This window comes from Alosa sapidissima, chromosome 8, assembly GCF_018492685.1.
Source record: "Alosa sapidissima isolate fAloSap1 chromosome 8, fAloSap1.pri, whole genome shotgun sequence".
Classification (NCBI taxonomy): Eukaryota; Metazoa; Chordata; class Actinopteri; order Clupeiformes; family Clupeidae; genus Alosa; species Alosa sapidissima.
The window spans coordinates 9,956,828-9,972,731 of record NC_055964.1 but is presented as its reverse complement, the minus strand read 5'-3'; the positions used below and the strand labels follow the sequence as shown (position 1 = coordinate 9,972,731).

At 43.1% G+C, this 15,904-nt stretch overlaps 1 protein-coding gene across 4 annotated transcripts in view; it reads right to left on the bottom strand.

The window, feature by feature from the left end:
• Window positions 1-15,904, bottom strand: part of apba1a (amyloid beta (A4) precursor protein-binding, family A, member 1a) — a 48,188-nt gene that overhangs the window by 29,302 nt on the left and 2,982 nt on the right. For all 4 annotated transcript variants that reach the window (XM_042101024.1, XM_042101021.1, XM_042101023.1 and 1 more), the window contains exon 2: window positions 5,234-5,506. The gene's annotated coding sequence lies outside the window, so the exon portion shown is untranslated. The remainder of the gene's footprint in view (window positions 1-5,233; window positions 5,507-15,904) is intronic.

Sequence of the window (15,904 nt, the reverse complement as noted above, 5' to 3'; positions counted from 1 at the left end):
TCTGACAGCTGCCTTCCACACTTGCCTCTGCCCACAGGCAAATCAAATCCGACCCGCAATTCACTGTGACCGGATCAAATTAGAAATTCCATCCAAACACTCCACTAATTACATTTCCCCCTCCTGAAAAATGAAGAATACCATGGCGATTAAGTGGCAGGGTCAAGGACATTTTGTTTTGATGAAAGGTGGCAAAGTGCTAATTTTACCAGACTCTGGCCTTTTGCCACTAACACGAGAGGAATTACTCCCCATTAATATTAATAGTTCCTGTAGTCAAACTAATTAGCATTTTGTCTAAGGAAAATAGTGCTGGACTTTGTAAGGGCTGAAACTACAGAAACGAATAAATGAAACTGCACTCCTGGTGCTCTAGGAGTGGGTATATATTTTGTAATGCACAGCATGACTCTGGGTTTCAATTCCAAAAGATGCAAAGATTTCTTTCTCCTCTCTTGTTGATGGTGTGAAAAACAAAATGCTAACTAAACAGATGTTGCATCGTAAATCTCTTCAGAGCAAGATCTGAACAAAACACACGTCTGAAATTGATAATAAGCTCTGGCAGTAAAACACTGTAGCAAGTGAGATGCAGTAGGTTGAGACTCAATGAATGAAATGAAAAAGACTTTGAATAATACAGTGGCTAATGTCCCACTATGCTGAAAGCCGATTACTCGTGTAGCTCTCCCCTAACCATTTCAACTTTCCGCACGGTTGCATTTGCAAGCTTAGCTAATCTATATGGTGGGTTAATTCAGGCTTTTTCATGTTGTACTGTCCCCAAGATGTACAGTAGACACTTCCCTAGGTTTAGCAGTAACCCCATATTTCTAGATAAACATCACTCCATGGACTAAGCACATCTTTTACTCTACAGTCAGTTATTGCCACTGATGCTGTCTGACAGACGCTGTGTCTTTGAATGAAATTCTGCCGTTAAAACAAGTCTTGGGGGTACGCATCTTAAAATATGTCAACAGCATTACATTCAAACCCCACCAGCACCTGTCACATGCACTAAACATATCCATGTCTCAAAAATGCATCTTAGTCCCAGAACAAATACATAAAAGTCAGGGAGAAACCTAAAGTCAAGTCTCCCTGGAGAATAACAGCCTTTGTGGGTTTAAGAGAAGCACAGTGGATCGTTAGTCAAACAGATGTACAGATAAAACCGTGCCTTAAGCAGAATGTAATGATCCTAATGGTCACTAATAACAAAACGCTCTTCATTTAGGGGCAGACCTGAAGAGATACTGTGAGTCGACCGCAACAGCCAATTTTGTGTGCGGTCATGCATTCTGGATGACTCCAATTATCTCATCAAGCGCTTAACATGTTTGACTGGAGAATCCAGAGAGACGATAGGACGAGACAGGGAAGCTTCGGAGTCAGATGGGATCAGATGCCTGAGGGAGTCTCTGAGCACCCCTCACCTCAATTTTGAAGGTTTGAATTACTAGGGGGAAAAGCCCAACAGAGGAATCAGTTAACCACCACAATCATCATTTAGGAAAGTTGCCATAGAGCAAATCCCAGCCTGATCTGCCGGCGATTTCCTTTTCGCCCTGCAGCTCAGGCTGGAAACCTTTTCTGCTGCTTCCGTTACAATTTTGCCGGGACCAATCACAAGCTGCCTTATCCACCTGGCGCGCTATTGGCAGGTTTAAAACGATGACGATAGTGGGAGAGCCTGGAGTTTTTGCGTCGCTCTGCAAACGTCATCTGGTTCGTTGGTCAGACTGGTGAATGACTATCCAATTGCGATTTATCCAATTTGAACTATGTCGGTTGATCACGCCTCTTGTGCAGTAGAAAATACAATGCGGACTCCCCAGACCAATGTTCAATCTTAAAAGATTGAGCATGGTCTGGTGAAAGCCAGACTACTGAGACTATCTGAAAGTGAATTCCAGAACTGGATATGTTAGGTTGCTGTGTGACAAACATCTTTGGAAACAAAATATCAAACTTGAAAGCCATTAAGCTTTGTCCATAGAAGAAAACCTGTCTGTAGCGAATGCTAATGTACGATATTCCAGGAGGAAAAGCGAGGGAAGGAGAGGAGAGAGGAGACCTCCGTCTAGTCAGATAATGGCTCCACTGTGAAAGGGGCCACTACTACGAAACATTTGCATCTTTGTGCAGCATCTCATCCACGGAGATAGAAATCTCTCTGAAGATGGTGGGGAATCTGCATTCTAACCAAGGCTGAGCCGAACGGTAGGAGTTTCTCAAAAGCATGAGGGGGAAACGCAGCAGAGTGTGTCAAACGGTGCCTGACAGATTTGGTTCATGGGGACTGACTTTAACAGAACGTAATTCAAGGCAATGAACTCGCCGGTATACCTCATGTGAGAAACCATGGTGATGCCTCACTCTGGCTCTGGCCATATGCTCGGTCCTAAGACTTCGATGATGAGACGCAAGAAGACAACTGATGCTTTCCCCAGACATGCATCAACAGTGACAGTAAACAAAACCTAGGCCTCACACTGGACGACCCCCCCCCCCCCCCCCCCACACACACACACACACACACACACACACAAGAATCCTGTCAGGAGGAGCCACTCTTGAGCCAACCTCCATGGTGGAGTGCAGCTTTTGCCTCCCTGACAAATCCTTTGACTACCAAGGGTGATGTCACTTCCACCTGAGAGGTCAGACCCAGTGGTTGGGCACAGCTGTTGCCGTGGGTGACAGCGGTCCCCGCGCTCTCTCGCCCTCTCGCTCCGTCTCCGCTTCCGCAGCGCTGCTGGCTCCAGATGGGCAAGGCTAAGCTGAGCGCCATGAGCTGTGATCAAGGCTGTATCAGACAAGCCACCTCGGCCCAAGATAAGGCTCCAATCCAGCAGTGGAGAATCTGCCACGCCAGATTAACTGCTTACATGGTTCCCACTCTCGCGAACCCAGCTGACACAGACCATACACACACACACACACACACACACACACACACACACACAAACATAAACAAACACATTCAGGAAAAATGCACACACGCGCATGCCCGCACGCATGTAAACAGACACACACACACTTTCAAATAAATACAAACACATTCAGGCACATATGCACACACACTCACACACACACACACACACATGCACAGAAGCACACACGCACACAAGCAAACACGCACACAAGCAAACACGCACACAAGCAAACACGCACACATGCACACACTCCCTTGATAGTCCTAGCCGTTGAGGACACACAAACTTTAAATCACTGGCAGCCTCTGTCTTTAGCGCAGTGAGGTTGCTGATGGGTGAATGTTACGTCGCTCCACTCTAAATCGACCAGATGCCGGCCCTCGTGTGCTGACAGAGTGCTAGAAACATTATGCTGCTTGTTTAGGACAGACGTAATGGGGCATGACACTGAGAGACACGTGGTGTCTCTACTAGCGGCATCCGAGTTGACTCGTGTCCTCATGTTTCGCGTTGAACTTTGTGTTACTTCAGTCGATCTCTATGAACGTGAGGACACAATAGAATAACACTGGCAGCTCACTTGGAGGATGAATGGCAGACACACAGGGAAGCAATGTGTTAGTGTGTGTGTGTGTGTGTGTGTGTGTGTGTGTGTATGCCTGCGTGTGTGTGTGCCTGCGTGTGTGTGTGTGTGTGTATGTGTGTGTGTGTGTGTGTGTGTGTGTGTGTGTGTGTGAGGTGTGAGAAAGCAGGACTGGTCGGAGATGGCAGGCCCCTTGGCCAGTAATTATGCGCTCCATTAACCGTGTGCCCTTGCTCCTTGCGGAGGACTGCCCAAGATGTGTCGAGATGTGAGCTTGCCTGTGAACAACAACAATCACACCCAATATACATAAACACACCCTGCATACCCAAACATACACACGCATATGCGCGCACACAAAAACACTCACACACACACACACACCCCCACACACACCCACACACTCCCACACACACACACACACTCCCACACACACACACTCACACACACACACACTCCCACACACACACACACACACTCTGCTGACCCTGCAGGGTGGGGTAAGGAGGCATCGCGGATCTCGTGAACTGGCATAATGACCATCTGGCAACCAAACCTGCAGCCACTCATTTGGCCAGCACCACTCACTCTCACTCCTCTCTACTACTGCGGTGGGGACACATATTAAGACTTCAGGACTGTTGGCACTAAGTGTGGGGCGGGCCCCCTTGGGTGACTATGTAGAGTTACAGAAAGGGGGACACAGGTTGGGGGTGCAAAAAATAAACAGAGGAACCAAAACAACTACAGGTCAAATATTGAACGACAGTGCTCTTGCAGCATAGTAGCCAGTAACTACCCTATTTAAGGACGAATTCACAGCCTACAGTATTTATACTACATATGCATAGTGGAACACTAAGCCTATATGTAATAAGGGCTGGCTTACCTTATTCTTAACACAGCAGACATGCACCTAACTTGAGTCTAACAAAGATTGATCACCCAGTGATAAAAATGTTCAAATGTTATTAAACAAGAATGTTCAAATTGTTTAATTAATTGATAAAATGAAATTGAAAATGTTTAGCTGTTGAAATTTATAAACAATGTTTAAAACCAACTTTTGGGCATTTGTTTTGGTTACACTTACGGTATATGAATTATCATGAATTCATGCATGAATTAATTCATGATTTATTCATTATTTCATTCATTTATATCTTATGAATCATCAGGAATTGACATGAGTTCATAGTCTCTCATTCATGACCTCATGCATGAACAACACATCAACTAAGACATTAAGTATGGTGGGTACATCATTTATGATTTTTGATTTCTTAAGCATGATCATCATGATTACATAAATTTAAGGTTAATTGCTCATCAGCTCATCATGTCTGTGGCCCCTCAACTAAAGTGTTGAATAATGACATGTGTTTAGAGAACTGCAAAGTTGTGTCAAATCAGAATTTGAGCAGTGGTGATCACATTTTTGGCAGAAAAAGAAATGATCATGATCATGCTTAATAAATCATAATTCATAATGATGTGCACACCTTACCTAATGCTTTAGGTAATGTGCTGTTCATGTATGAGGTCACTAATGACAGACTATGAACTCATGTGAATTCCTGATGATTCATTTCACTGTCCGTTTTTTTCACTTTCAAAGGGAGGGCTACCAGGAAAAGTTTGTGAACCACTGCGCTAACTACAGCACAGAAACATTAACCTGGAAAAGCAGGACAGGTGGCGGGCTTACCTGCCAGGCTCATTTATCTCCGTATCCCCAGCAGGGTGAGAGTGTCAGAGGCCGGAGCAGGAGGAGGGGAGGCTGGTTGTCGAGGCTGGTTGTCGAGGCCTGGGTCCAGGACGAGTTGAAGATGGCGGTGGTGCAGGTGACGTGGGTGTGGTCTTGGTGAGTCTGTGTCTCAGGGAAGTCTTGGTTTGGCTCTGGAGGTGTAGAGGGGCAGGTGGGGGTTTGGCACTGAGTTGTTAGGCAAGGAATGGCATTGGTGGTCTTCAGAGCACACCACTGTTGAAGAAGAGAGAGACACAGATGGAAAAGAGTGACGTGACTTTGGATGTGAAAAGAATAGTATTTAATGGGCAAGTAGGAAATCAAGGAAGTGAGGTAATGAAGGACTGCCCAAAGATAAGAGAAACGGAGAAGACTGACACAGAAAAGAACATGTCATGTCATCTCAGGCCACAGTTCTCAAGCCCTGAAGGCCACCAATTTATAATTAAATTAAATTATATTAAATTAAATATAACACAACTGTACACACAGTACTCTATTATGACACAGTTATCTCTCTATCACCACAACAGAAGCCAATAACAGTCACTCAGAGAACAACAACAGCAACAACAAAATCCTTTCAAACCCGCAACGCCGCATCACACCGCCATCAACCCCCTCATTTCTTTTAGCCTGGCTGTGTCTGTTCGGGGAGGCAAATAAACACACGCAACCCCTTGCCTCACACAGAATGTTCCCCTCCACTTCAAACCCACTTGTCTGGCCAATTACTGATGCTGGGGGTGGTTAAAAGGCACCTGAGGTAGACGGAGGCTAAGTTTTTGCCATAAACCCACAAGAGAACACATCCTTGATTTAAAATCTAGAGAATTTGCTGGTAATGAAGGAAAATGGTGCAGAATTACTTTCATTTTTTATTTTATTTATCCCTTATTTAACCAGGTGAGTCCCAATGAGATCTAAATGAGACCCTAAATCTCCTTCATAAAGAGGAGAGAAGAGAGGAGAAGATATGTTTTTACATGTTACACTAGATTATGTTAGTTCATGACTCATCACACATACAAACATGCAACCTAAGATGAATCTAGGTCTAAGGCACTGCCAATAACAGGCGAGACAAAAAGACACAAAAAACATGGAAACCGATTGTGTAAAATCCTTTAAAAAACTGCTGTTGCCATGTTCACTGATTGAGAGCCTAGAATGTGCTTTTCAGCATCAGGCATCAACACAAAATTCACAAACAGCTGGATGAAATCATTAGGTTCTTTCAGACCAGGTTCCATATATCTGAATGACTATTTAAGAGAACAAGCCAAGTAATCCTTTAATTAAAGGATAGCAATAATCAGTTTAATGAGATTTAGAGATTGCTTGTGTCCCCCTCCCTCTTTTACCCACAAATGTTTTAATCTCGAATTGATTAAGTATTCACTTGAGACCTGGCCTGAAGCCAAGCGAGTCTATTCCTGAACTCTAGCATATTCACATAGTGCAGATTCTTCATGTGTTTCTCTTTTTTGTACTTAACACACTTGTACTTACATGACACACTTATCCATGTGGACACATTTTCCCTCTCTGGAGATGACATCAGCATGCAACTGCTATCAAAATAAATAATTTGCTTCTATACCGAGTAGTTTTTGCTATCCCCAAAACAATAAGCAGGATAAAAGCACAATTGTGCCCAGCTTTTCCCAGGCCAGCAATGGCCCATAGCTGAGGCTTTGTGAGGGTGGTGGCGAGGGATCGAGAGCTCATCTCTCTCTTTTTCTCCCTCTTCTTTCTTATCCTCCCCCTTTTTTCTCTCTTCCTCAGGCTATGGGACGGATGGATGAGTGGATAGATGGATGGACTGCAAAAACTGGGCCAGGGTTTCACCAGCAGCTGTTCTGCCCTGATAGAGGGGCACTTAAAAATTCGTTGCGTGCAAAACCATCTCCAGGGGCTTTGCCCATTCACTCACCATTACACAGAGCTGCCCCTAAGGGCTTGAGTTAAGAGTTTGTGTGTGTGTGTGTGTGTGTGTGTGTGTGTTTCACTACACTAGGTCACTTCTTTCATTCCTTCACATGAGGTACAATTTGCTGGCAGGGAGTGGCCTTAAGTGTCCTTACACTGTGTGTAAAATGCCAGTCTGGGGACCTCGTCAGGACAGACCAATTGATTCTCATCAGCAGAGATGCACGGTTTTCACAGAACAACGGGAACGGAGTGTCTAAGTCACAGGTGTACCAGACAGAAGCCGTGGCAGCACCAGTTTCTTCCACATCCAAACCTCCTATTATCTCAATGGGGATGTTGATGCAATTAAAGGAAATCACAGAGAGTGTCTGTTTGTCGGTCTGTCTATGAATGTGAAAATGGGGATTTCCCCTATACGGATGCTCAGTGGGCAGCCATACACTGAGAATCTGATTGTCCTGACTTTAGCCTGACAGGAAAGACCAGAGCACTTAATGGACTTACACTTAAAATATGGAATATGTTTTAACAGGCCACAGAGCACTACATCTCAATATGTTCTGTATGAGAGAGTATAGTATATCATGAGGAAGAAATGTGATATATGGTGCATTATGATACACCTCTTGAATGATGGCGTACTATGTCCATATCACCTCTATTCGCTAACATTAGTCAACTGCTAGATCTTTCACATTTAAAAGGTGCAGTCAGGGATTTTACACGATTTCAAGCTCATAACCTTTTTTTTGTCACATTCAGCAATCATCTCCTCACGACCGCTAGCTGCCCATTCCCTGAGCAGACTAGACTCCGAAAACTGCAAACAAAGAAAGTAGGGGCAGCCTGTCCTCCAAACAAAAATGAAATGCTGTGTGGAATCTCTCTGGGAATACTGAAGGTCAGGGTGAGATACCTCTCTGGCGTGTTTCATTCCTTGGTTTTTCGGTATTTGGTTAAAATATAATGTACATTTCTTTACACAAAAGCATTTGCTAATAAATTTACAAAAACACAAACAAAAAGCTACTTCCTGCAAAATCCCTGACTGCACCTCTGACTTGTTTAGTTTAAAATGTATTTCTGACAAACTGCAGTGATAGCCTTGTAAGTCTCTCAACTCCCATCATCAAATCACCTACATGGTACAATAATAATATTTGTATCTGTCAGGCTATTCTGTTTGTCTTTGCATCACAGAAATGCTAAGCAACCATCTTAGCATACTTGCCTATGTATGTAAACTTTGCCAAAAAAGGAGAAAAAAAACACAAAGGCTGACATTTCCACGAGGACAACACAGAGGTGCTAAATCTGCTGGACTGTGGTCAGGTGATAGCCTTAATCATGTTGATGAAGCCACACTATCTGCGAACCACAACTTGTATCCCCAGTTCCTCTCATCTTAGCCCAGTGACTTTCTCAGAGTGTCTCTGATGACTGAGGAATTCTGCCGTTGTTTTCATGCTAAAAGAAAGATAAAGACTCTTTGGATCAAAAAGGTCTTACATAAAAGACTAGTATACTAGGCATGCAGCTACCACTATACCTCCATGAAAAGCAAGCTTAGGTATAAAGGTTTTACGGTAGGTTTTGGAGCCGGGTGATCAGCAGCCATTGAAAATGAAGGCTGTATCACATTAGTATCGATGTCTGTAATCTTGTAGAAAACCTCAGATACATTAAACACATTTGTTAATTCACTTCTATTCAGATCCGAAATAGTCATCAGAGATGAGGAATTAAACAAACAAACACTAAAACTGTCTAAACATGTAGTAGTATTTGATTAAACTCACTTGACCAAAAGACTCCCATTGGACTAAATGTAGGATCACTGTGCAAATGACAAAAACACTCCACAAAACCATGATCAATACGGACCCAAAATGGTGGAAGTAATTGACACGGGATGTTCAGCTGCATCACTACTGAGTTATGGACCTGTTTAATGCACAGAAAGGAGAGGGCCAACACTGATGTCTGACTGTGTGTGTGTGTTGTTTTGGCGTGTGTCTGGTTTGTCCTTGGCTTCAGAGCGAGGAGACCGGGCAGGGCAGGGCAGCTGGATCACCCAGTAATTAATCCCTATGGAACCGCAGGTGAAATACAGTTGTACCAGTGACCTTTACAGTTCGACACAAGTGTCATCCTGCTTGTGACATGTACAGATACAACATTAAGCAGTATATCAAAATCTGTGGTATTCTCTCTCTGTCTCGCTCTCTCTCTGAGTGTGTGTGTGTGTGTGTATGTGTGTGTGTGTGTGTTGCGTGTGTGTTGCTTCTGGGGGAAAATATTGTCATATCTGCTGCTCTAAGTGCTTGGGCACAAACACAGAGCCAAATGTCTGTATGTGTATCACACTGTAGCATGTTTGTGTTTGAGCTTTGTGTGTGTGTGTGTGTATGTATGTATGTATGTGAGTGAGAGAGAGAGAAAGAGAGAAAATTGTGTAAATAATGAATATGACTTTTGTTGTCTGGCTGATTTTTTTCATATGCAGATGTAGAAAGCCTTGTTTGCAGCTATTTGGTCTTAGTGAATGAAAGGCTTAACAAAGACTTACTACAAGCCCATTCACACACATTATCCACTCCTAGAATGACATCACATCAAACAAAGACAATGTTATAGCTAAATGACTTTGGGGAGAAGCCATTGACTACACAAAAAAAACACTGTCTGGTGTATGATTGTGATCAACGTTGTGGAGGGCTGACAACAAGCATTTGTAATTCAGAAGAGTTGAGCGTTAATTGTACGTTTTGCTTTTTCAAATGAACAAATGAGCTATTCTGTGCATTCTCTGCAGTCAGTATAATCTGCTGTCTTGTCACATACTGTAACCACTATGGACACCTCACCTAAATCAACAACAATCATCCCAAAATACACACGAGAGGTACTATGCCTGCAGTAAATGTTAGACCTCTCCCTGCCTGCAGTATGAGGCAGTGTGAGTGTATCTGTTACAGTGTATCCAGGGCGAGCACAAGAGAAACCTCGCACCAGCCATTAGGCTCTCACTGACTCACTACTGCTAGTACATTCGGTGACATTTTCGTGTGAACGGATTCCCTTGGCAACACGCTGCGGCGGTGTCGGTGGTGGTGGTGGTGACGGTGACGGTGGCAGCAGCAGCAGAGATGGTTGCACGTGGGTTGCGTGCTGCGACTCTGTCCCTAGTCCTCGCTGGGCTGTCGCTCGGTGTGGCCGCTTTGCTCTCTTACCCCTTTGCCCCACAGCCACCGCAGCCGCTGGGCCACTGGGCCATGGAGCGTGATCTCTGGCACCCCGACAGCACGCACTTCACGGGGGAATGACCTTCCAGTCCTCACACATGAGCATACATACGCAGCATGCTGAGGGCTCTCTTGCTCTCGGTCTCTAGCCCTGACAGTACACACCCCAATGCCATAGATGCATATGAACACATATTCACCCTTTACACAACAGCATACAGAACTACACAAACACACATGACTACATAAATAGCCTACAGTAAGTCATAATATGTGGTGATGTAATTCTGGACCCGAACACAGAGACGTAATGTCAATGTACTTTTGTTTTTCAGGAATCCTTGTTTATTGTAAAATCTTCCTTACCTATACTGCCATTCTGTGGATTTTCCTCTACTGCTATTTAAAGTGTATGATTCAACAGTAGGGACAGTCTGACTCACACCGATACTGTACAACTGCATGCCGATAAGCAGCAGGCTAATCATCACATACAACATCTGCTCTGAAACAACAGGAACACGCCATCCAGCCAATAACTCAGGGATTGTTGAAGAATACGGGATCATAGTAGTCTGAATAAGGTGAAGCCATAATCATCCCCAAAAAACTCCTGAAACACCAGTCATCTTCTACAGTTTTTGGTGAGCTACTAATGGTCCTTCAATTTGCCCATCACTTCACCACTTAGAGCATAAATGACTCATAGCTTTTCCAAGAAACAACCTTTCAAGGAGGAATGCCTGTCAAAAAGCATATTAAATAACTGTCTGACATGCTAGTATGTGGGCCACGGAGAGTAAATTTTTTATTTTTAATTTCAGAATAGTCTGGAGTGCAATTTAGGGCCAAACTTGAATATGTCTCTGAAAACTAACATAAGGAGGAGTAACAATGAGGATCAGTGAACAAGGAAGCTGCATTACTCCAGGCTGCTGGAGCCTGGACAAATGTAGTTATGATTTTGCAAAGCAGGTCACATTTTGAGAACACACAGCATGAGTTGGTTTTGCACCAAAGAAGTCCATCCAACATGTGCCTATCAAGGACAACTAAACCAAGAGACACAAGAGAATATCTGAGTAATAGAAGAGTTATTTCCATAATGTCCTTCACTAAGGCAGTGTGCTATGTTCTGTAAAAGCTAGATTGACTTCTTCTTGTTGACTACAAGGGACAAGAACACTCTGAAGAGCAGTACATTAATAAATGGTAAACCCTTTTTCTGAGGAACACTCACAACTCCGAGGATATCAGAGGATTACTGTCGGTTGTAATGCAACCCATGACTTTCTCTTTCATTCCTCTGAAAAAATTAATTAAAGACTTTGAAATGCAATATTTCGAGTTGGCAAGGAGAGGGAGCGAGTTTGCGCGATTTGATCCTCATTAAGCCCTGTTTCTTTTTCGCATTGCTCACAAGAGTGGAGCTGCAGAAAATTAAATCTGCATTTAATATTCCTTTTCATTTCGGTCTTAGTGAAAGTGATAAACTAATACTGGTGAATAAATCTCTCTGTGTGCAGTCTCCTATATGAAGGTAATTAAGTTTCAGAACAACAGTGGGACATCAGTGGAAAACTAGGCCAAGGCCAAGACCAACCATACATCCTGCCCTCTGGACCAAATTCCCCGAGCCGTTTCCATGACGTTGCAATTAAAACAATCAACGAACATGACAAGCCAAAGATGGCCCCAACACCTCCTATAAGCAAGCACTCCTGACTCATGCCTTTCACTTGACTGCCAGCAGGTCTAAAATAAAACAAAGAACAGCAAAACAAAACAATATTAACACCAAACCAATGACTGTAAGCAAATATGAGAGAATTGATTCACTGACTTCAACCTGTGCATCATCATGCAAGAAGAGGGCAAATTTAGTTCAGTTCACTAATCAGATTAGACTAAATTATCCTCTGTGCTGCTCAGAGGACAGTTTTGTATTTTACATGATAAGCCATGATAGGCCTCGGTTCTAGTCACCACAGCTGAAAAAAAGGGGCGTTCGCTGATTAGATGATGGTAAAACAATGAATAACAGAACACAGAGTCTAACAGTCATTGTTATTAGAAGCGGGCTTCTGAAGCGGGATGCTCCTCAATTCACTTCCTCGATCCGTCTCAAAGTCAAAACCTGAGACAAAGCCTGTTATACTAAAACATACGAATGTAAATCATGCCAACGTGGCAAGTACCAACCATTGCACAAAACCGGCTATGACCAGATGGAAAAATACTGACCCTGGACCAGAACAACAACACAACATCTCATTCGGCTCATGTTATGACTGAGGTCTTTGGAGATGTCGCCGACAAACATGGCAAATCCTACGTGCTTGTGACATAGGCCTACGCCTCCCTGACTCATGTCCACATCTGGTCAAGCTTTTGGTACTAAACAAAGTTATATACAATGGTATGGACTTCTCCCCGTTATATACACAGGAGTAACATATGAACACATCACAATACAGTGAGAATACCCCAGAATTCTACAATTTGCATTACAACTCAACTGTGCCAAATATGCAACACAACATAAGTTAGCCCATAAGGATTCACCATCTCAAGTAAAAAGGGTTCTTCCCTCCATAGTCAACGGAAATGAAGGTGGCAAGAAAGATTTCCTTATCCTCGTACCTTTCCTGCAGTCCACAGAGCTACTAAGCCAAAATATAATTTCAGGACATTAAAAAAGCCAAATCTCAAAGGCCTTAGAAAAATGTGAAGTTTATAGTATTAGGGTGCCCTGCATGAGCTGTATCGTGGCCTTTGGACATTAAATATTAATATGCTCACCATACTGTATAACTGTTGGAACACTTAAAACTGTCACAGGACTTATTATTTCATGACCAGTGGATTTGTTTACTTTCTCTTTCGCCCCCGCAAGCTGACTGTTAAAGGGTGCAAGCTGTTTCCATTTTCCATTTTGGGTAAATGAGGTTTTCAACTCATTTATTTCTACCCAAGTATTTGTCTTTGTTTGCTGAGACAATCCCTTCCTAAAATACTTCAAACAGACTACACCACCAACAGGGTGTATGTTAAAAAGGATTACGGACTGAGCTTTAGTACAAATCCATAATTCCTCACCACACACATCATTTATATTTCTGTTATTTGCCTACAATCTGAGGTTATGTTAGGGCAGCCACTATCGCCAGGCAGCCTAGCTACAGTCAGCACAACAGAGAAATGCAGTGGGGATCGCTAATGAATAAATAAAGATAAAAAAAAAGACATCATTTAGCAGTCCAATGTTATCTGTAAGGACCCTGTAGAACAGTTTCCACCTTAGCTGACATATTCATATAGATGTTATTCTACATGATTGTGCTTATAAAACAAAATACTAATCCTCTCATTGATTCAGTAGCACAGAACCCAATTTTACCCTGGCAATCAAACCATGTTACAAATTCATAGGTGATTATGTGGGACCTAGCTGCCCAATCTATATAACATCACTTGTCATTACATATCAACATACTGTATGGACTGGCTCAAAATTGGTCCAGAGATATTCACCAGGGCTGCTATGCCGGCGCCAACTGTAAAATGTCAGTTTAGAATATTTGGACTAGCCATGAGTACTTTCACAGCCAGAAAAAAGAACTGCCAACATTGATCTAATGAAACTGCATGTTTTTTTTTTTTTTACTTTGCGTATGTGATCCTTTGTCCTTTGTTGAACAGAGACATTCCACAGAGGATTCTGAGTTAATTTGGCGAAGTGGTGTTACATTTAGCAATGAAAGACAAAAAATACATATGCTGTATTTTGATATTATAAGAAAATGACCACTCTATTTGATTTGTACCAGGGGCATATGAGGGAAACCCTCTCTATCCCATCAATAATACATCTTCTTTAACTTGGTTTACTCGCCTACTTAGGGCATAATGTTTTAATAAATCATCTCATTTTCATGAATAATTCCTCTCACGCAGCCCCATCCATAACTCCGCATTTTTTTTATGACTAACGCCTCAGATTAAAACACATAGACATCACGTGAATGTACTCCTCTGTTAAACAGCCATGAATCATCATTCATTGCAAACCCAACCACATACCAAGCAGCCACCATACAGCAAATATCTACCCAGCAAGCAAAGGGGCAGAAGGGGAGAATAAGATCAATATTACTGTTTTGTTTGCTCTCCCTCTCTCCCACCTTTGTGCTGTGACTAGGGCCGGCTGCTTTTCACTGGCGCACTAGAGAAATAATACATGAAGATGACTCGCCCAAGGCCCAATATCACAGTGGGTGCAGATGTTTCGCTTCCTTGGCCTTGTATTAGGGACCGCAGACACAATCCAGCTCGCTCCGCTTAAAGATTAATAACAAGTCGTGCCTCGGAGCCTATGCACTGCACAATTTGTGGAGGCAGCTTTTTCACCATTTCCATTCGGAAAGACAGAGAAACTGTTCACTTTTCCAATTCTGGGTATTACTTTTTGGGAGTGCCCAATCAGCCATAACCACCCAGCACCACAGAGTTTAGCTCCAGCACGTCCAACGTCTTTACATCTACAATGACATGATTTGCAAATGACGCACAACATCTTCCACTAAAATAACTGCTGCACTTGTGCCTGTTTGTTGAGTCTCATCTGCAGCAGTCTTTTCTCAAATTGTCACTACTCAATTTACTAATTAATTCCACGCTTGACCTGCACTGGCCTTTCAATATCTCCAGTATAATGAGGCTATCTTGAGAAGCTGCTCTACTCCCCCCCCCCCACCCCCCATGTCCTCCCCTGACCAGGACCCACTGCCTCTTCATAAGAATACATTTGCAAGAGAGAACCCAATTCTGACTATTAACATGCAGTGTGAGCCCAAGAGCACACACACACACACACACAAATGAATAAGGACTGGAGTACAGTTGATGGACTGTGTATGTGGGTAAAAGAAATAGCCTAAAGAATATGCATATATTATAGTTAGGATATATGCAAGATTGCTATGTAGTCCAATTTCCTCTTGTTATTCTTTTCATAGGAGTAATGTATGTGCACACGGATGAGCTCTGGTGTAGCGAGGCATCTGAGGTGAGCTACTGAGAATACAAATGCTCAGAGTGATTCAGTGCCATGAGACTGACACTAATGCAATTAAGCACTCTGGATGATGAAGTGTGGGGACGTCAGAAAGTACCAGACGGGTGTGTGTATCTATGGGTAGTGTGCTGGTGGTGGTTGTGGTGGTGTGTGTGTGTGTGTGTGGGGGGGGGGGGGGGGATTGAGTTGGCAAAATGGAAGTAAGAGGATACATACATTCAAGATCTCTCCTAATCTCCATGCACAGCTGACAGTTCTCTGAAATCATCAGTCACCTTACATTGATTTTCTTCCACAAATCACCAAACGTATTATTCGACAGTGCCAGACACGCCAGACTGTTGTGATGTAGAGGTATAAAACTGATAAACAGCA